At 40.1% G+C, this 22,259-nt stretch overlaps 1 protein-coding gene across 6 annotated transcripts in view; it reads left to right on the top strand.

Moving 5' to 3' along the window:
• The window catches only part of TBC1D4 (TBC1 domain family member 4), a 111,150-nt gene that overhangs the window by 37,162 nt on the left and 51,729 nt on the right, over positions 1-22,259 (top strand). Inside the window, exon 1 of one of the 6 annotated variants that reach the window (XM_059839151.1) lies at positions 6,006-6,010. The exons of the other annotated variants lie outside the window; for them this stretch is intronic. The gene's annotated coding sequence lies outside the window, so the exon portion shown is untranslated. Of the gene's footprint in view, positions 1-6,005; positions 6,011-22,259 lie in introns of those variants that run through there. 6 annotated transcript variants of the gene reach the window in all.

Here is a 22,259-nt window from a genome sequence, read left to right as displayed (position 1 = left end):
AGGTATCTGCTCTGGGAAGTGACTCCAGCACCAAGCAGATAGGAGTCTTGTGTTTGAACTTGCCCAGCTAGCTCCCTCCAGAGGATACTGGTTCTGTCCACACTGGCAAGCATCTTCTTGGAGTTTTATCTGGGTTTCTTGTGGTCACAGGACCTCCAAGGATGGGTAGGCACTTTGCGTGGTTCAGGAAGCTAAAAACATGAGGCTGGAGTTGGCAGTCGCAGGAGTGACACAATGGCCTGGTGTTGAAGTGATTGTATCATGTCCTGGGAGTTGGTTGAATCATGGAATCACTGATTATCCTGAATTGGAAGCTATGGGAATAAATCACATGGACTCCATTTTCTTCATGGAAAAAGCCCATTCTTTATTCACATAACTTGTTTTCATACAGTTTTACAGACCTCATATGTGACTCCAATTGCTTAGTGGCTTTCTTGCCAATTACTTTGTTAGTTAGTAACAAGTTGTTGTCCTGTATTGGTCACAGAAACCCCCGTTGTGTACATGCAGCAAAAGTTGTTTGTGATAGTTTTCATTTTTCTATATAATGGTGTAAAAATAGTTTATACAGGTGGCTATTTGTTTTTTCACCCAGGAATAGATTGTTATGTTAGCAAACTGCTCACACCAGCATTGCTTTCACATGGGAACTTGCAAAGTACCAGCTTGTCAAGGCCAGCCACTGATTTCAGGAGAGCAGGCTTGATTTTAAGAGGCCTTTCTTTATAATTTTTCTACCTTACTGCAACAGGAAGGGACCTACAAGGATCATCAGTTCCATTTCCAGCCCTGAACACAATCACACCATGTGCCTGAGAGCATTTTTCCAATGCTTCTTGAACTCTGTCAGGCTTGGTGCTGTGACCACATCCCTGAGGAGCCTGTTCTGGTACCCAACCACCCACTGAGTGAAGAACCTTTTCTTAACATAAAGAGTAGTAGGGGGTACTGAGGGTGCAAAACATGTAAATGTTGGAGGTGTAAGGGGAGAAAGGGTCAGATCTGATGCAGTTTTGCTGTTTTTCTGTCTTGCCCTGCAAGCAAGTGTTGCTAGGCTTCATCCTTAATGTCTGAGGAAGCCAAAGGGGTGAGATGTGAAAGCCAACAGGGTACTTGGGAGTGAGTTTGTATGCACAGTGTGGCTGAGCAGGGATGAGACTTTGGACTGAAATTGAAAGCAAATGGCAGGCTGAAAGGCATCAAACAGCACTTTCAAGGGATTTTACTTTGAGGGCCTTAAGAGCACCAGTGAAAATATTTGGCCAGCAGCTTATCCACAATGAACAAGAGAAAGCTGCTGAATGACTTGATAAACTGCTGAGGATCTGAGTTTTTTAAAGGAAAGCAGGAGTGAGGAGACCTTTTTTGACTGACTGCTGCATTTCTCAAGAGGAGCTTACAGGCAGCTGTAGCCACTCAGACTGGTAGTATGAGAAGCAAATGACTGAACTGATCCCAGAAAAGCTTCTGGGTATGTGGGGAGAGTTAGTTGTTAGGAAGCTGGTCACATCTAACAGGAACTTGTGTGTCTTCTTACTTTTGTAAATGAAGTGGTCTTAACTGATGAAGAGGCAGTTTCTGTAGGAAGAGGGAGCTCCTGCAGAGAACAACTGGGTTGGACCATCTTCATTCCAATGAATGTGGCAGTTTTGGCATCCGTTTTTACAGCTCATTTCCTTTCCATTTATGCATGAAGTAGGTCATTGAAAATTGTTCTTTTTATTGGTGCAAAATAGAATGTTTGTGAATCATTGTTTATCTTTAGAAGAATGCATCTTTAAGTAAATGAATTAGTTATTCCTAAAGAAAATTTATCTATGCATTTATAAGATTGTAAGTTATTTCCAATATTATGCAGGAATATGAAAAAAGTGCTGTAAATTCCTTGTATTATTATTTGTGTCAAAAAAGGAGTTTTCCAATGCTTTTCTTAATGAATGATGGAATATGACAGTTGGATTTCACTGCCTTTGTATTTAATTAATGAGAAAAACCTAGACTCCAAATTGCAGAACCAGAAGTATTTCCCTAACGTTTCCACAATAAGATTGTCAAATTGCTGGCAGATTAAAAGTGTCATGGTGAAAAAAAAACATAGTAATATTTTCTGCCAGGATTTGTGAAATTTTGCATTGCAGTTTAATATCACTAATGAAATCACTTCTATGCCAGACAAAAAAGAAGTGTCAAACTATAGAGACCCAGCCTATGCTAATCATAATCCTATGATTATAGGATTTGGTTGCTGACAGTGCTGGTGTTCTCTTGCTTTGTTATGGTTGCTGTGTGAGTATGGAGAAAAGTTTTTTTTTTTTTCCCTTTAATGCTAGTATCTGACTTTAAAAAGGTCATTGTCCAAGAGCAGCAAACATAAGCATGTGCTCTGGTTCTGCTGGGCACTTATATCCTGGGGTTTCTGGTGCATGTTTCTCATAGCTTGCAAGAAGGAACGTGTGCATCACTGATTATGAAATTACAGCAAATGCAAAATAGTGATTTAAGATCTTCATGTCTCTAGAACTAAATTGTTCTTTAGTAGTTGTAGAACCTAAGTGATACTTAAAATGCTTGTAAGGAATTTTCTGCTGTGCTGTCTTGATACTATGATTTCTTTGGCTTATTAAAGCAGGTAGGTAAGTAAGGCTCAAATGTTCTTCAGGAATAACAAGGTCAGCTGTTGAAACCAAGATGTAGCTAAAGAATCTGGTATGCAAGCAGTGTTGTAAACTGCACTTAGTTATGAGCTACAGACATAGATTAAGAAAATGGATTAGTAATGGGAAGGGGGGGGGAAGAATCAGATAGCATTATTTCTTACAACATATGTGGGGACTTCTCATCTCCTGTGCTTTGTTACAGTTAGAAATTATATGTTTTATCCCTGCTCTTTTTTCTTCCACTCGATTGCACTCAACAGCAAAGGTGGTTCATGCTGCTTTGGTGGTTAGGAGTGCACATAACATTTGCACAAACATGAACTTCCTGGACACATGCTTCTGCAACCCATAATCTGGTACACCACAACTGCAGCCACCAGCTTCCTAAGGAGTGTGTATTTTAACCTAAGCTCATTGTTTCATTGACCCAGCTGTATGATGAACTCTTTTCACTCTTCCAGCAGTTTTTTGTTTAAAGGAATGTAAATAGAAGTATTCCATTCATAAGCTTAGTGTTTAAGAGGTCCAGCAGTGAAAATCATGATAAGTTGCTTCTACTACACACATTAGAACAATGCCAGAGGAGATGAGAGGGACAGAAGAATTGTTGTTGCAGGAAGAGTTGAAATAGTCTGAAGAGAAAAAATAGTCTGCATCAGTGTGTCTTTGAATACTTCTATGTCATTTCTGTGATCTCAGAGCTCTGTTATAAAACATTTTTTAAATCCCCCAAGTCTTATTACCTCCTTGTAACCCTGTATTAATCCATTGGGTTTTTCCATTGATTTGTGAGGCTCATATCTCCATTAAGGTGGGAGATTACTTTTTTAAAAAAAGTTTTATGTCCATTCCTTTGTAGTTTTTGGAGTTACATAAACAATGTGCTTATGGAATGGGTGCCAAGCTTCCACATGTTCTCCATTTTTAAACTTGAGCACTAAAACCCAGTGAAATTGTACAGTCGAGTACAAACAAATGATTTAGATTTAGATAAAATGTAATGCTTACATTTTATAAAATGGTAAAAATGGAAGGATTTTGGCCCCCAATTAAGTTGTTTCATTTATGAAAAATCGTATGACCTTAGTTAGAAGACATTCTACACTTGTGCACCTCTCTCTGTATCCACTTTTTAGAAGCTGCATGTGTTCAGTATTTCGTTCACTGCTCAAGCACTCGCATTTATCATCAATGCGATAAACACATGCATAGCAATGTATCACTTCTGTAGAAAAGTATTACTTCTTTCCTGCTTCCCCCACCGTTTCCCACCTTTCTATCCATGTCCAGAGCTGAATGTGCGAGGCCTGGCCTCACAAAACATTCCTCATGCTGGATGAAAGAGTCTCCCTAAGCCGCTGCTCACAGGGGTGAGCTGTGGCTGCGTGTGTGCTTCTGTAGCTGCTTTCAAAAAGGGAACCTTTGAAGTGCTTCAAAGAACCCAGCGGTATCTGTACCTTTTGATTAAAAGGATGTTCAGTACAAATAGGAGAATATACTGAAATATTAAGATAAGCAAATTTTGTAGTCATGAACAATAATTCCTGGGGGGGACCCGATGGTGACCAAAGTGTACCTAAGCAAAACTGTACTTTCACCCAGCTCATAGGGACTGAATAAACAAACAAACAACCTTGATTAAAAAAGAAAGTGGACTGAAACACAGTAGTGTCTGTTGTTACTGCCCTGTACTAGAAGAGACAAGTTATGGGTAAAGCTAAAATCTTAATGCTTTTGATTTTTTAAAATGTCAGATGAAATGTGTCAGAGTTTAGTTTTATGTATTTTACTGCCAATACTAAATAAGCAATGAGTCTAGCTATATCTTTTTAAGTGGGTAACCTTCCTAAAATTGTACTTACTTATGTGGAGGGTTTTTTTTTTCCCTCTGGAAAAATGAGGTTAGAGTTTTGGCAGAGGAGAGTTGTCTCTAATGTAACAGAACTTAGTTCATCTCGTGCCAAACACCAACACTTGATATCAATAATTGTCGACTCAAGTATTGCTCTTGGGTACATTAATCATTCCCATTGTTCCATAACACAGTGGGAAAAACACTCTTTAACAATTGCTACCGGGGAAAATTGCACAGTGGGAGCTGAAGCAGTTCTTGCAGTTGTGCAACAAAACTCCAGAATGTTGGCAACACTCTGGGCCTGGAAGGGGATTCTTGTTGGAGAATGCTAGCAGTGGATTCAGACTAAAGTGCACCATCAATTTCTCTCTTTGTGGTATTGAGTTACACTGCATGTGCAAAAATGTAATTCTTAAAGGATGTGTTTTTTCTGCTCGCTGTCCCAAAGAGGGTAACTTGTAGGGAATGTGTGTCTGGCAGATTGTGACAGTATGAATTTGAATTTCCTTACTGAACGACTGTCAGTGTCCATTTGATGGGTGATACATTTGTATTGTGTAGTCAGATCAAGCTTTTATGGTGTTCAGTGGTGCTAGCCTGTGCTTTAGAGCATGCACATTTCAAGAGAAAAGAAGATACAGATTATTTCCCTTTGGTTTCTTCCCAGTAAGAGTAACTAAAAGTCCAGAATATTCTCTTCCATCCTTTACCTCTCTTCATGTTGTTTTTACCACAAACTGCTTAGAAAGGGCAACATCACTTCCTAAGACAAATGGTTTTAATTAAACTTCAGGTTTAATTCTGACTTCAGAGGATGAAGATCATTTGAGAATTAAAGATATTTCTGAGGAAGGCAAAAGATGATGTCTCCCCTGCTTGCAGTTAAAGGGATCTATTTCTTTACATTTGGAAAGATAATTTGAAACTCTTTGATGCCTAGGTACATTGTTACCTTGACACTTTATGAAGTGAAGGAGGATGAGAATTTTGTACCTCATAAATTGGTTCAGTGTGCCTTGGAGTACGTTTCACTAAACCCAAGCTGTCCTTCCCTGGACTGTGGCACTGATGTGCAAAGCCTTCAGACCAGCTCTGGGGCTGCTAGAGCTGCAGGTCAGAGCACAATGTGTGTTCCAGCTCTTGTTAAGACCTGTCTGCTTGGCAGCAAAGATTCAGGGAAAAGAACTCAAGTGCTGACAGCTCCAGGGTAGCTGTGCCTTAGCTGTGTTTTGCTTGCAGTGGTAACACAGCAGGCGTGCAGCACTTCCCTCCCACCTCAGCCAGGTGTCAGCACAGCCAGCCTGGGAGGTGCTGTACTGAGAGTGGGTGAGCATCTTGTGGAGCTCTGCTCGGGGGTGATGTGGTCACTCATTAGCTGCAAAGGTGGCACTTGCCTGGTAACTGTGCCCTGTTAGGTGTATACTTTGACTTCTGACTGGTCATTGAGACACTTAGCATTTCTAAGTCTCCCTTCCATTAAGATTGTGAGTCTCTGTGGTAGTACATTTGGATTCAAAGGTAGCTGGGGTTAGAAAGGGATTTCTTTATTCGGAATTGATACATAGTAGAACTTTTCACCCAATACATGCATATGTTTTCTAATGTGATCTCTTGAGCGTTTAAGTATTTATTTCAAGTTAGTAATTCATTCCTCTAGAGTGTTTGCATGCTTCTTTTCAGTTAGTGGTTTCAAAGGATTTTTAAAACATCCACTGGCTGGTGAGATATTGTTCTGCCTTTATGGTTCTAGATACTAGGGTCTGGGTAAGTTGGTAGCCTGAGCTTTATGCCTGAGAATAAATATTACATCCACAAAAATAAACTTGCCCTATCTCTGGCCATCAGAAAACAATTTTTGTTTTGGGTGCATTCATCTAGTTTGCATGTTGCAGTGGGAACCACTGTGTTCAGTACCTTTATCTGCCCGTCTGCTTGGTGCACAAGGCCTCTTCTGTTTATGTTGATGGTTTTGGAGAGATTGCCAGACTGAATCACTGATGTAGCAATAGTATTTTATAACGCTGAGAGATAGTTCCCTTGACTCCACGCCATTTTCAGGACAAAAGTTGAGATAGGGAGTTATGTGCTGTCATGTAGTGTCTGCCTACGTATCAGAAGCAGCAATGCTATTCTTCCATTAGAGCTTTAGTCTGGGGAAAAAAATGACATCTTTTGGAATATTTCTTGGTGTGATAGTTGGCAGTTGTCACCAAAATAAAGAGATTTTCCATTGTAGGATGTATGGCTGACAAGCTCTATTCCTAGTTTGTTTTATTGGTCCTAAATTTTAAGTAGGAGCTGTAAAGAGCGTCTTCTGCCCACCTAGCATTGGATTGGGCTCTCACTAAAGAACAGATCTCACTACTGCTTGTGCTGCTCTCCCCAAAGCCCTGGGAAAAAGATGGCTGCTGCTCTTCTACCCTCTGTCACCATGAACAAAATCCCTTACTATTTTTTCAGGCTTCCTAGGAATGTCTTTTAACTCCAGCTGCAATTAAAGGAAAGTTGTCATGTGAAATCTGTGTAAGATTCAACTCCAACAGCATTCTTCATATTTAGAGCTAAAGTTCTTCACTCTTATCCAACTGTTTCTCCTTTGCAACTATCTCTATAGTTATTGTAATTTCTTGGATAATTTCCTTTCGATCATAGCTGGGGGGCAGAAGAAAAAAAAAAGCAGCAGGGAGAATCTGTGTTAGTACAGGTGGTGTTACACTTGATGAAATACTTTGATAATGGCCCTTATGAGCCAGAAATTGACTGACATGATGTAGCTTGGTTTTTAGCAATACCTTGTTTCCCAGGTGATGGCATTTGAAGGTGCTCAAGTTGCTCTTACAATGCCATGCAACTTCCAGCAAACAGGTTGTTTCCTACAGCTTGTTGTCAACATTTGTAGATGACACTCTCTGACCTTGTTTGCATCATTTCTCCAACAAACAGTTTTCCAGTTGTCAGAAGTCAGATTGCCAAAGATGATCTCTCCTGTATGGTAACTGCAAGGCCTTTGTGTGATTTGAACCTTGATACAGATTTGTTAATTTTTTTTTTCCTTATTTTTTTCCTTCAAATTTAGGTGAAAAATCAGCTTTTCTTGCTCTAGTAGTTCAAACAGAATCAGTTGGAAGAGAGGTTACATGCAATTGGCAAGAATTTATCTTTCACAGGATTCTATGTCTCAGTATTTTAGCCTTTCTTTTCAGATCTGGTAAACTTTTTTTTGGTCTAAAATAATAAAACCCCACAACAACCCAAAAAATTAAGTTTCTGTGTATGCCTTCCTCAAGCAGAAATATTGGCTTTGGGGTGCAAAAAGTTTTCTTTGTATGCATAATTTTATCACTGCTATGAACCAAATTGTAAAGTTGTCTTTCTACAAAATCATAGGATGGTAGAATGATAAAGGAGGATTTCTGTGTACAACTTTGTAGATAGATTTGTTTTTTCTCCAACTTGCTAATACTTCTATAGTAGACTCTGTTGTTTTCTGAATGGTCATACATTTCTGTAGAAAACTGTCAGTGCAAGAGACAGTTTGGCAAAGCTGGCCCATGAATTGGGGTCTGTCATAAAGAACCTTGGGCAGACTCTTTGAATTTCTTTCTTAATCAATATTGTTGCCCAGAGTTAATCATTTGGACATAGCAGGACCACTTTCCATACAGAAGAGAGTCTGTATCTCAGACTGATTTTAAAAATGTGAAGTTGCTTTCTGTGAGCAAAGGTCATCAAGAAAACATTGATTAATGTCTAAAACTTGAGCAAGGATTTTTTGGAAGCTAGAGAATCCCTGCCATAAGGGAAGGGCTGGAAGGGCTTTCTGCAGCTGCCAGAGCTGTCAAAGTGTGTGTGATAAATTGTTCAGTAAATGCCCATGAGCTGATCCTATAGCAACTCACTGGAGCTTTGTGATGGGACTCCCTGAGGATCCCAGGCTTGCTAGACACAAGTCAGCATAAGCCTCCTTTGGATTTATCCTGCTAACCATAAACTCTGCCCAGAAAGGATCCAGAGCTGGGAGCAGGGAGCCTGCTCCCTATGAAATCAATGCCTCTTTTCAGGCTTACAGATTAGGAAGGGAACAAACTCTTAATGGTCACATGAGGGTGTAGTGGAGGTGGTAGGGCAGAAAGTTTTTATTCTGACTGGAGTCTGGATGTGTGACCTTCTTTCTATTAGAGAGTACTTATTTACCCAAGACTGAAAGTGGAAGCCTTTCAGATGCATCTCTCAGGTAATGCTGAATGCCATAGGAAATCTCCTGCCTTCCTGGCTGTTGATGCTTTGCATGGTTACAAGTAGTACCCCTGGTCAATGAGCTCAAATGGCAGTTGCTCATTTAGCCAAGCTTGAGGGTTAAAGAACCTTTTGGAAAGGATTCTTTAGGAAGATAGGAAAAAGATATGATAGATTTTCTTACCTTTTCTTTTTTGTTTTTCCTTAATATCAATTATTCTCTTCCCTGGAAAAGAAAGTTAAATTCTAGATAAAGGGAAAATTGAAGTATGTAAGTTGTCATAATTAGGTAGTTGGATATTAGGAAGTATCCCTGTTGCCTCAATCCATTTTTTAAATAGTATCACTGAGGAATTTATGAAGGATTTGCTTTAGGAAAAATAAATTTCTTAAGAGTAAGCATTAATATTTTACTTTTACAAGGCTGTGAGAGAAAGGTTATAGCAAATATCTAGGAGGAGAATGGTAAGTAAATGAAAGGTTTTCATCTGCTCAGTATAATTTGAAATACCAGATCAGGTTCAGTAAACTTGGTTCTCATTATAAACAAGTATTTCCAATTACTTTGGTGGAAGCCAGACTGGATTATTTTTTCTTTATTGTTAGATATTTGAATAAACTGGTATCATGGTTTAGGAATTGTATTCTCTAATTTATTGCTCCCACACTGCAGCTTCCTCCACCTCCCTCCTCCCTCATGCAGGCGGCTGGAGAGGAGAATTGGAGGCACCAGAAGGCAAAGATTATGGGTTTGAGATAAGAACAGTTTATTGGAAACAGCAATGAGATAAGAAAATGAACCATAACAGCAGCAATACTAATTACAGAGGGTAGAAGAAACTATTCATATAGGAAAAAACCCCACCCAATAATAGATAATAATGGATGACTCTGTCCACTGTATTTTCTCAACCAGATGGAACTACTTCTCCCTGGAGGAGACTCTTTTCCTCTCACCCCAGCAATGGCACAAAGTGGTATAGAGTAACCTCTGTGTCCTGGTCAAGTTCTGCAGTAGCCCTCCCAGCTACTGCAGAGCTTGACCCTCTCCTGAATAGAACCAGGACAACTGGAAAGTGGAAGGCTGTGTTTATTTGTCTTCAGAAGTAACTCTTGCCAGTTTGGGATACTTAGACAGTAACCTTGGGGTTACTGAAGATAACATGAAGAGATGATAAAAATTGGAGCTGCATGTAAGTGGATTCTCACTCTCTCAAGCTATTTAATGCTTTTTTCTTAGTCACTTACACCTGGAACATTATAGTTGGTGGTGGTCTACCACATTCAGTCTGTGGAGTCTGGGGTGCCTGGCTAAATGTCAGCCAGGCACCCCAGACTGAATGCTATCTAACTCTGTTTCTGCTGTGATAACTCAGATTCTTTAGTCCATCTTGTTTCAGGGGGTGAGAAACACAAAGCTGTTTGGGGATGGGACAGGGCAGGATGGGATTCAGCTACAGGTTTAAATCCCATCTCCCAAACGAGATGGTTATCGTAGCTCATTCACATGGAGTAGTAAAACTCCTTTCCATCTTTTATTAACCACCCACTAAATTATTAATCTGATCTGTTCACTCACAATAAATACTCTTGCCTAAAGCATGAGAAAGCTGTGTTTTGATTGACAGTAACAGAAATACTGTATGATTGAATTGCTTTAGCTCAGTTTAGAAAAGACAGTTGGTATAAGACTCAGACAAAATAGTTAAATATTATATACCTGCCTAGGATTTGAAGATTCCTGGCTAGTCAAACACAGTACTTCTACACTAGCATTTTATGTGCTGTTTCGAGTTCATTTTTCTGTTGAAAACAAGTATGCCAAAAGGTTGACTTTAATAATTTTTTAATATTGAATTTGATTATAGCTTAGGTAGCCATGACATTATCTTACAGAATGGCAAAATCCTTGCTGTCTCTTCTCCAAGGTTGAAGATTTGTTTCTGTGCATGAGGGTTGTGTAACACTCCTTGAGTTCAAACACTTCATCATTTCAGCCCTTGAAGGCACATAACAGATATTCCAGCTTGGTAGTATAATGCCCTTGAAAAATACTTGTGGAAGGAGGTGAGGGGATAGCTCTTATGCATTTGGGAAACCTGAAGTCTTAAGCTCTGGATGTGCCCTGTGAGCCAAGCTGATAGGATGTGTGAGGCTCTCTGCTGTCCTGCTGGGATACAGCTCCATCTGGTTGCTCTTGTAAAGTTCAGCTGTTAAGTCAGTGCTTTGGGCTCAGAGGCAGTATCTAAGCTAGGGAAATGCTGTTCAATGTTTTCAGAGTTCTTAAATAGTGGGTGGTCTTCAGTGACATGCTGCAAAGTGTAAATAGGGGCAGGTTGAGCTTAAGCACACAAAATTGGTGCAGCATTGGAGATAATGAATAACCTAGTTTAAATGTGCAACATTTAGCTTAGTGCTCTGGAGAGCTGTGACTGTAACTGGTGAAATGCTGCAATGTGTGTATGGCTAAGAGGGAGTAGGAAGGAGGGGTTCAATTTGTGAAGAAATCTTCATGCCTGAAAAAACACTGTGCTAGTGTTCATGTTAAACAGCCTCTCATTCACAAATTGAGAAAATCCAGACTGCTGCAGAACAAACACTCCTGCTACTTCATGAGTTACAGACTTTCTTGTTTTGATCCATTTCCTTCTGTTTAAAAGAGATAAGAAAGATGTATTATAATATGCTGGGTACCTCAGAAGATTCAGCTGGGCCTTCAGCATTTCCTGGAAAATGAATGTGAACTTGTCCAGTGAGGTGGAGCCCGAAGTAAGAGGGAATGGAAAAACACACAAATAACATGCACAATAAGAATTTCTTTAAACTGCTTTCTATAAAGCCGTTTATGAAGGTCTTTGTTTTACAGTCTTTCAGTTTTCCTGCTAATTCTATGTCCTTGAGTAGTTGCTGGGCAAGAAATGGTGTGTTATAATGTTTGCTGTGCACACACTCGTGTGTGCCTTGGCCAGCAGAGCAGATGCCCTCAGTACACGCTTGTCACATCTGCTCTGGGTGGTGTCTGTGCTTTCCACAGCCACTTGGTCACCTCCTCCTCTCTGCACCCCACTTGGCCTTCCCCGGCAAAGGTTACTCTAAAGGTAGACAAAGCAGTCATGAATAAATGAGCCTTAGGTGCTTATGAGAATGGAAAAGACAAGAAGGAATTGATGATGTAATTTCAGAAGCCTTTTTTTTAGCCAGAAAAAGAGGTGTACAAGGTTCCTATTGATGGTCCTTGACGTTTCACAAGGGATTTGTGATTATTTCTTCCAGTCTCATGGCTGGACATGCAACTCTTTTATTGTGAGAAGCCTGCTAGCACACTGTGATCCCTTACAAAGGCAGATTGGGCACCTCCAGGTTAGCTGTGGAGACCCCAATAAGGTCTTTCACTCTGATTTTCTAAATAGCAGGTGTTTCATTCCAAAACCTCTTTCCTTTTGCTGTCTAGGTACTGGGAAGCTCTACCTGTCACTGAAAGGTTCAAATATCTGAAGCAAGGAATGAAGTTTAGGTGCTGCACATTGGGTGCAGCAAAAAGAAGCCATTAAATGTATGTTTGCTCTGTCTGTGCTTGAGGATGCAATTTCTCAGCATTATCCTGCCATGCCTCATGATGCTGGGGATGAAATACAACTGCCTGTGCACGAGCAGCATTCTTATATCCCTGACTGTTCCCCAGAAAATGATTACACTCACCTCTGTGATAGGCTAGGCTCATTAAGAACAGAACTAAGACATGCAATGTGGGATTCCAGTCTGAGTCCTGTTTCCAAAAACTAGTTTCCTGTAAAAAGGAAAGAAAAAGCGTGTTGTCATGGTCTGTTACACTGTACCTTTATTTTGATAGTTTCATTCTGTGAAACGATAAATGATAATGTTTTATAAGCAGAAATCAGCCCTGCTTCCTGTGCTGGAATTTTATATAAACCAAATAGTTTATGAAAAAATAAATCTCTCAAGTCCTGCTTGCTACAAGCACTTGTTAACTTGTAGGGAGGGTTAAGGTGGCTATCCCTATGCAATGGTTAAGATGTGCAGATGTAGCCTACCATGTGGCCTGGTTTCTGAATCCTGAAAACAAGGTTTGAGAACAACTGAATTTCTTCCCAGCCCTTCTGAGCTGAACTGAAGAACCATAGGTAGGCATTCCTAAGAGATGAAGTTTTAAGTAGCATGTATAAATGTCCTGTCTGTCATTCATGAGCCATCACAAATCAGATTATGCTCTTCATGCTACTTATGTGCTATGTAATGTAAATCAGCTTTACTAGGGAATGAAGTATCTGAAATCTTATTTTTTGAAGTATGAGAAAAATAGAACTTGATGCCTAAAAATAAACTTGGATATAAATTGAGTATGACTTCGGAAAATCAGAGCTTTTTTTAATGCAGTTTTCACCAAATTTGTGATAGTCCTTGGTAGTACATTGAGCTGTTCCCAGTCAGAATTCTCTGTAAAGCATAAAGCACCTGTGTATCTTGTAATCTTATCTGTCCAAGTTCACCTTCAACCTGCATTATTGCTGTGTGTTTAAGTGCTTGGTGCATAAAGACTCAGCGCCGTATTTACCAAAAAAAAAAAACCAAAAAACAAAAAAACAACCCACCCACAACAAAAAAAAAAACCCAACTATTTGGTGGTGGCTATTTCCTGTTGCTGAAATTTGAGGGGCTGGCATCTTCCAATCTTCCATCTTCCACCAGATTCCTTGAATGTGTAGAAAAATGATGCTAGCAGGAGTGACTGACAGAAGCACTTAACAGAAATCCTAGGTGGACTCTGCTGGTTCACCTTGTGTGAGCTGTTGTAGTGTTTGCTAGAACCTGGCTGCTTTGGGAAGTGTCACAGTGCAGTTGAATGTACAAACGACACAGGTGACTTTGAGGGAAAGCTTTGTCTGCTGTCATCTTCTTGGGAAAGATGGACTTCATTATTTGGTTCAAGTTTTGGGAAAAGAGACTCTCCCCTCCTCCTCTCTGTGCACATTTAACTTACTCATTATTGGCTACAAGACATAATAAAACCTTGATTTTTTTGTTTTTAATTTTTTTTTTTTTTTAGATAGGCTACTCTTGTTTAAGCATTCTGATACAGAAAAAGCTTTTAAAAAAGTGGTACTAATTCTCATACAAAAAATTTCATTTTTTTTTTCTTTTTCTAGTGCCTAGCCTTTGTAATTACTTCATGGAAAACTTACCCCATACCTCAGATCATGAACCTTCCTAGGCATTTAAAACTGATCTTGCAGGTTGGTTCCTTGGAGAGGAAAACCTTCTGTCTTTTCACAGAACCCTTTCTGACTAGAAATGATTGATCAATCTGTCTGGACTCTTCTGGGCATGGCTGTGGAAGGAAAGAGATTAAAGGCTGCACTTTTACTATAATGGAGAAACACTGCTGGTGAAGGGGAGAGTTTACTGCCAGGGGTCTCAATTTCTCATCTAATTCTTGAGTGTCTCAGAAAAGCAAGTTCTTTTTTTCTCCCCAAGCAATTGTACTGTTGAAAATTAAATATTGTAACCTTATCCTTTTAGTGGTAAACTTGAGAGATCGACCAAAGAAATGAAATTGCATCTGTAAATATAATGAATACTGTGGTAAACAAATATTTTTTTTCCCCCTCCAGAGTAAAATAAAGAATAATTTAGTAGCTTAGGCTTTTAAAATTAAAGACACATTATTGAAAGAAAAAAAAAGTCTTGCAGTCTGTTTTCTGGCTGGCTGAATGGGAAGCTCTTGGCTAAGACGCTCAGCCTAATGTGGCTGATGATATTAGAAGGTAAAGGTTAAGATGACAAGATCTCAAGTTAGAATAAAAATAAAGTAAGGCAGCCAGTGTTCTTTCAGGCTTGCAGGTGTGCAGAGGCTTCTCTGTGCAGCTGCTGATTAGACCCAAGCTGAGTACATAAAGCCTGAAATCATCTGTTTCTGTGCTGCTTGTAACTGGGCTCAGGACACGTGTTCATATGCCAGTAGGTGCAGCTACCTTAGCACAGGGTGCTTTATCAGGAAAGTGCAGTGTGTGCTCTTTTAGATAGCACAGGGTGGTGTTCAGATAAGCAGTGAAATGATATAAATGCACCTTTGTTCTTAATGTGATGAAGGGGCTTCTTGTGTTGTAAAAAGCAGCTCCCCCTCCCCTACCCAGTCTATTAAATATTTTTTAATTGTCTGGGAACTTAAAAGCTCTGAAGCTTCAGTTTAGTCAGTTTATGAGCAACACCTGCTGGGGACAGTCACAGCCTCAGTTCTTTGTATCCAAGGAAAGTCTGCTATAAAGCCTGTGAAAGTGCTGGGGTAAAGCAGGGGTAGCTTTAAAAATGGGATGTTTTTTGTAAATTAATGTTTGAAAGTACACTCTTACCTTCTGTGGGTGTGAGCATCCAACCAAGCTTAACAGAAATGCAGTGATGTCTGCAATCCTATTTCTATGCAGCTATCAGGATAAATCATAGATTTGTCAAAGTTGAAAAATGCCTGTAAGATCATCAAGGCCAGCTATTAATGTAGTACTGCCAGGTTCACCACAATTTTTGGTGTGATATTTTGAGAGAATACTGGGGAGGTGGTAGCAGGGGATCTCTTCAGCATCTCAGCTCTGAGATGAATCTCTTCCTTTCCAGCTGCACATGCGAGCCCTTCTGAGGGCTGTTGTGATAAGCTGTTGGGGAGTGGGGTTTCCCTTTCCAGTGGGAGTTTCTTCTGTCATCTTGTCACCACTTGGGTAGTTCTTCTTGTAAATTTGAGGCTTTCCAATTAGTCTACATATAATTATAGGTTAAAAAACATTTAGGCTGTGCACTGTAGTTTTGATACATGCTTGGGAGTTTCAGTGTTGAGTTGACATCAAGTGTGGTCTTTAGCAGCTTACTCTTTTTAAAATCCTCTTATTATATCCTTCTAATTACACAAATAGTTTTCCAAATGTCTGTTTGGGTTTTTTTGGAGAATGAAATTGTAGGATATTTCCTAAACTGGGCAAAATTATGCCTTTTTTTTTTTTTTTCTTAGAAGAATAAATGTCACCTATTTTACTGTAAATTGATAGACTATGAAATAAGACATAATTTAAAGTTTGATGGGAATCCCAATTTCTGAGTAGCAGGTGTGCATCCCCAAGTTTTATTGAGGTGGAGCTATTTGTGAAGTCTGTGTATTATGAACAGTTCTTATCTGCTTGGGAATTCACAACAAGCAGTCAGTGTATCTTATAAACAATACAAGATTATTGACAAAAGCTGCTTGTAAAGATGACTCTGCCTTGTTTATTTCTGGTAAAATACTCGATGCAGTCAACATTTATTATAGCTACATGACCTCATTTTGATCTTAATTTCCTGCTTCTGTTCATAGAGAGAGAAAAAAACCCCTAATAAAATACTAGAATTTCCAGTTGTTCTTCACCAATACCCTAATCTTACACTGTTTGTATATTTGCCACTGGAAATAAACTCTTGGTGTCTTAAACCCTATATTTCACCTTCATGCCTCTTGTTGGAACAAGGTATAATACCAGGGTATTACTACATGACATGCATCTGTTGTTACCTAATCTGTTTCTTTGAAGTGCTGCCTTAAAATCATCCTCCTACGTACCAATTTATCCACTTAAACCAGTGACTGATTTCCAGAAGTGACAATTTCTGACACTTTGGATAGTTTTGGTTTTTTTAACTCAAAAGACTGTTATTCCTTGGTTGTACATACAAATTCCAGACCTGTCAATCCAGGCTTTGTTCTGTGTCCCTGTAATTAACTGAGGTCGTGTGTAACAGTCTTTTTTTGTTTTTTCTTTCTTTTTCCTTTGATTAGCTCTTATTTCATGGATTGCTTTCCTCTTGTGTTCTGATTATGAAAAGAGAGCACAAGTTTTAAAGTTGCTGTTCAGTAGCTGTTTTTTACCATATGCTGTTGGGGCTTGCAAATTCCTTGCAGCAACTCTACTTAATTGTGTCCTTCTAGAACCCCTGTCTGCTATGGTCAGCCTCAGAGCTGGCATCATCTAAACAAATTGGGCTAACAATGATCATGAATCTGCTGCTAACTGAAAGGAACACAGGTTTTTAAGTGTTACGTGCTGGTAGCAATTCCAAATTGTTTAATTCCAAGACTGGTGTTAATATGTGATGTATCTTTGAAGGAGTCCAACAGAGTGAACAAGGATTGTGATAAGCATAAATGGCATAAAATGGCTCCTTTCATACCTCCTCTGCTTGGGTAGAGGAGGAGCAGTACTTTAGGTGTGATACTGAATTGAACATCCAAGTCTGAGATAGTTATTCCCAGTGTTCCCATGAAGGAAAACAGGATGTTAAAATCTCTCTTTGGGATGTAGGTTTGAGCATGGGGGGAGCAACCTCAGCTGGGCAGGCTGTAACACTGCAGAAAGCTGCTCTGAATTGTCACTTTGAAACTGTGTACATACCCAGTACTGGACTTGAGAGCAAACATGCCTGTTCTTATATTATCCTATTACTTTCACTTACAATTTTGTCATTGTTTGCTCCAATGGTTCATAACCCCCTCACAAAGGTCTTCCCCACTTAAAAAAATAAACAAAACCCAAACAAAAAAATTTACATGCTGGTGAACTTGACTTCTTTTGACTTGGCTTCTTTTTTATGAAAAAATATGGATGGAGATACTCATATATTCAGTTTTATTTCTGTTCATGTAAATCCCTTTGAACTACATTTTGGCCTATTTGTTCCATAGTGGCTTCTCAAATGGATTATGTATTTTTCAGATTTCGCTTCTAGCTGAAGTCCATATTAATTTCTGAACTCTTATAAATTCTGATAAAATTCTCTTGATAAGGTATGAATCTGTTAAACCTGCTTCATTGTATTGTAACTCTGTTTTGAAGTTACCTAATTTATGCAAGATGTTTTTACAAGAGCAGAAACAGAAATTATTCAATTTGTGTCCTCTGATAGCTTCAGCTCCCTGAGAGCTCTTGAACAAACAGAAACTACAGCACTTGGGACTCTGCCAGATGGTTTAAAAATTCCCCAGAGAATAAATAAATCTAACTAGTGTTGTATATTTCCATCACATTTGAGATTACCCTTGAAGTTGAGATTTTTGTTGTTTCTCCTTGAAGTTTACCAATAAATGTATGGAATTGTTTTGGAAGCCCTTGTGGGTGTGAAACTGGAAGGCATACTTGTGAATCCCACCAGAGAGAGACACACCTTGTCTTCCAGGTTTGGATGCTGGGAATCACAGAATGGGTAGTTAAGAAACATGCTTGACTTTTATGATACAAAGTTTCCTCCCGGGCTCTGCAAAACAAGTTTCAGGCCTGACTTCAGTGAGAACAGGACATTCAGACATGACCAAGAATAGATTCCTAACATAGATAATTCCCAGATCAACTAAGCTCCCCCAGGGGACAGAGAGTTGATGAGCAGGAGGAATGAAGTTCACTGTTTAGGGCACCTCTTTTTCTGATTTCTGTTAGTAGTTTGTGTGCTTACTGCTGACTCTCATCAGCAAGCCGCCTTCCAGCTGCAGAGAGAAATGTTTCATAGTCTGAGCTATGGGAAGTAAAAAATAAGCTGTAGAAGGACTAAGCTGTGGATAAACTGAGTTTTAATTTCCTAATTGTTGACTTCCATGAGAGAACCACTCTTATTTCTTATTACTTATTTCTGAAACTTTAAGGTATTTGAAGGCATATCTTGCTTTGATGGCAGCTGAGCATGACAAGTAATACCTTAGGTAAAATTATAAAGAAACTCTTGTAGTAAGCTGAAGTGAATGGGATTTACAATATCCTTCCAAATAACTTGTTTAAATGACATGAGAACACTGCTGTGTCAGTGACAAAATCCCTCTTCCCTTCTCATCCCTCGCCCATCAGACCAGAAATAAGAGTTTCTATTTCCAGTCCAGACAGGAGCCACATGATGGGATTTGCCATGTTACAGCTAAGTATATTTTTACCAAGCCCAAGACATCAGGACTGTGCTGCCCTTCTCCTTTACAAGCAGAGAACATACCTTACACAGGTATCCAGCTAAGATGTGCCAGTAGTACTGGTGTGGGGGCTGCCCTGGCTGGACACCAGACACCCTCCAAAGCCACGCTTTCACTCATCCTCGGCTGGACAGGAGTGAGAAAATATAACACAAGGTTTGTAGATCGAGGTAAGGACAGGGAGAGATCCTTACCTCACCAATTACTGTCATGGGCAAAGCAGACTCAGCCTGAGTGTAATTTATTACCAAGCAAATCAGAGTAGGGTACTGAGAAATAAAACCAAATCTTGAAAGCACCATCCCCCCACTCCTCCCTTCTTCTTGAACTTAACTTCTAATTTTCTCTATCTTCTTCCCCCTCAGCAGCTCAGGGGGACAGGGAATGGGGGTTCATCACACATTGTCTCTGCCACTCCTTCCTCCTCAGGAGCAGGACTCCTGACACTCTTCCCCTGCTCCAGAGTGGGGCCACTCCCAGAGGAGAAAGCTCTCTACCAACTTCTCCAATCTGGGCCTTTCCCACGGGTGCAGTTCTTCAGGAACAGGCTGCTCCAGCGTGGGCCCCTCCCACAGGGTGTAGTCCTTCAGGAACAGGCTGTTCCAGCATGGGTCTCCTGCTGAAGTCCTGCCAGCAAACTGTCTTCACTGTTGGCTTCTCTCTCTATGGGTCCACAGGTCCCTGCCAGGAGCCTGCTGCAGCATGGGCTTCCCATGGAGTTACAGGCTCCTTTGATCTTCCAGTGCTCCAGTGTAGCATCCTCCACGGGCTGCAGATGGATCTCTGCTCCAGAATGGATCTCCATGGGCTGCAGGGGTGCAGCTGCCTCACCATGGTTGCTCCATGGGCTGCAGGGGAACCTCAGCTCTGGCACCTGAGCACCTCCTGCCCTGACTTCTGACACCTTCTTCACTGACCTTGGTGTCTGCAGGGCTGTTCCCCTCCTGTGTTCTCATTTTGGTGTCCTAGCTGCCTTTGCACAGTATTTTTCCTCTTCTCAAAGACATTACCCTGGAGGGGCTACCACCATCACTGCAGTGGTAGGTGGTGGGTCTGTCCTGGAGCTGGCTGGCATTGACTTTGTTGGACACTGGGGAAACTCTGGGAGCTTCTCATGGAAGTCACCCCTCAGTCCCCTTGCTGCCAAAACCTTGCCATGTAAGCCCAGCAGAACTACTAAAATGAAGATGCTGCTGTGGAAGGTGAAGCAGTGTGGGCTTTGCTCTGCATTAATAATGAACTGAAATTCTAGAACTCCTGGGTTAACTTGTCACTGTGTTGCTAGGACTTCACAATGCCAATGCTATTCTTCCAGTGAGTATTGTTATAAAAAGTTTGCAGCAGTTACTTAATGCAGCCTAGCTGTTCTTCTTACCTATGTGGTCTCAAGCCAATTCCAAAAATTCTGCTGTTTGTGCTGTCAGGCAGTGCTGTGCAGCTGCTGGTGCAGAAATACCTAGCACATACCAGGCACAGTAAATTCAGAAAATAAAGTTTGGCAGTTCTGAAATGAGTAGCATTTACCAGTAGCAATTAGTGAAGCAGTGTAAAAGTTGCTTAACCTGACATATGAAAATGGTGCCTAAAAAAGTCAGTAGAACCTCCCTGATGAGCTCAGAAACAACTCCTTCCCATCCATCTTGACTCTATATACCTGTTGTGCTTTCTTACTTACACAGTGATTAAGTGTCTCTATGCTCTCTTTTTCCCTTCAGTTTTGTAGATCCCATACTCATAACCAAAACAAAATGCTCTCACAGACTTTTTGGAAATATATGTGATGGGTCTCATGGGTCTCTATGACACCCTTAGCTTGCTTCATGTGTGTCACTACTGGTGCAAGAGTCTTGCCTTATAAAGCTGTTTCTCTGAAAGGTCCTTACTGTCTGTTTATTTTATTGACTGCTTTATATCAAAGCTTTCTGGGAAAGCATTTTCTTTTCTGTTCCCCCTGGGTCTTGTGAGTTGTTTTTGGTTTGGTTTGGTTTTTTGGTTTTTTTATTAGTAGTAGTAGTAACAGTAATTCCATAGCTCTTTTAGAATTTCTCTATGTCAAAACATAAAAGGACCACACATTTAATTACTTTCAGCTATTAAATTTGAAATACTTCTCCATCCAACTGTGTGTGTATGGATTTATATTTGAACACCATAACTACCTAATGATTTAATTCTCTTTACAGCTACTAACAAGCTGATGAAATCTTAGTATTTTAAGCAGTTAGAGATTGACAAGATTAGACTAATGTGACTCCCAGGGAGAGCAGCAGCGTTCAGTGTTTTGTCCTGTGCTAACTTTGCCTTTAGGTGTGGTATTCATTATTCCCCTGACTCCCAGGCAAAGTGGTGGTTCAAGACTTTGGTGCTGAAAGAAGTCTAGTTGGGTGAAAGTTCCCAGCACCTCATTTCAGACCAGTTGGTAATTCAGCATCTGGATGAGAATGGCTTTGAAATCCTTCCTTGCTGTGTTTATTCTTGGGTTCTTTGCTGGTTGTTATTTGGGAGGAGTTAATTGTGCTGCTGGTTGCTCAGGCATTTGATACTGTCACAAGACAAGGCAGCTGCTCTTGTGAACTGTGAGATTAGCAGACAAGCTGGAGCGTGTACAGATGTGTGTTTCCAAAGTACTAGAAATCTATTTATTGAACATTACTTGGCAGTGATGGCAAAGCTGTTGAAATGCTACTAGGATGCAAGCTGTTTTCTTTATACTCTGTCCACATTGTCTGATGAATCATGTGCATTTGTCTTTCACAGTTTTTTAGTGAATGTTCTTGTGACAAAAGGAGCCTTGGACCCCGTAGTAACACCTTTTGTCTCTGCCACAGTATCACCTGCTGCATGACACTGCTCTTGGAGTCCAACTTTCTGTAAGCAGAACCTTCTTTAAGGAAAGTTTGTAGTCTGAAACCTCCCGCTGCAGTTGAGAGTTTGTGGGAAAACATCAAATAGGGAAAGAAGGAACTCCTTGGTTTCAAGTCATTGAGGAATTTCTAGCCTCATTAAGGCAGCTAGAAGTTATTGCAGTGCCTGACTTTTTGGACCAAGCATACTCACATCTGCTAGACTGAATAGAATCTAACTTTTCCCATCTCCCAGAGCCAGGACTGATTTAAACCACTTATCTTCTTCTTCAGTGATAGTAGAAGAAGGTGGTTATTGTAGTGAATGAGTGATAAAAGTGGTGTCATCCCTGGGTATCGTGGCAGGTTTTAACCAAATCTGGGATGATGCTCACTTCAGGAGTCTTCATGATCTGCCATGTAGGAAATCTTGATCTCTTGGCTAGGGAAATCTTGATCTTGATCTCTTGGCTAAGGAAAAACAGACCAAAGTGAATTTCATAGTGAATCAACATGTTAGTTAATATTTTAAATTTAAAATATTGAGAACTTCTATCTGAAACTACAGAATTAAAAAACTGCCACCTTCATAAACATGGTGCATGGAGCATTTATTTCAGTATTGCCACTTAAAATCTGCTAAAATGAAGTTCATGATCTTCTGATCTGTATTGGAGAAG

Source organism: Haemorhous mexicanus, chromosome 2 (assembly GCF_027477595.1).
Source record: "Haemorhous mexicanus isolate bHaeMex1 chromosome 2, bHaeMex1.pri, whole genome shotgun sequence".
NCBI classification, from domain to species: domain Eukaryota; kingdom Metazoa; phylum Chordata; class Aves; order Passeriformes; family Fringillidae; genus Haemorhous; species Haemorhous mexicanus.
This window is presented reverse-complemented; position numbering and strand designations above follow the sequence as displayed.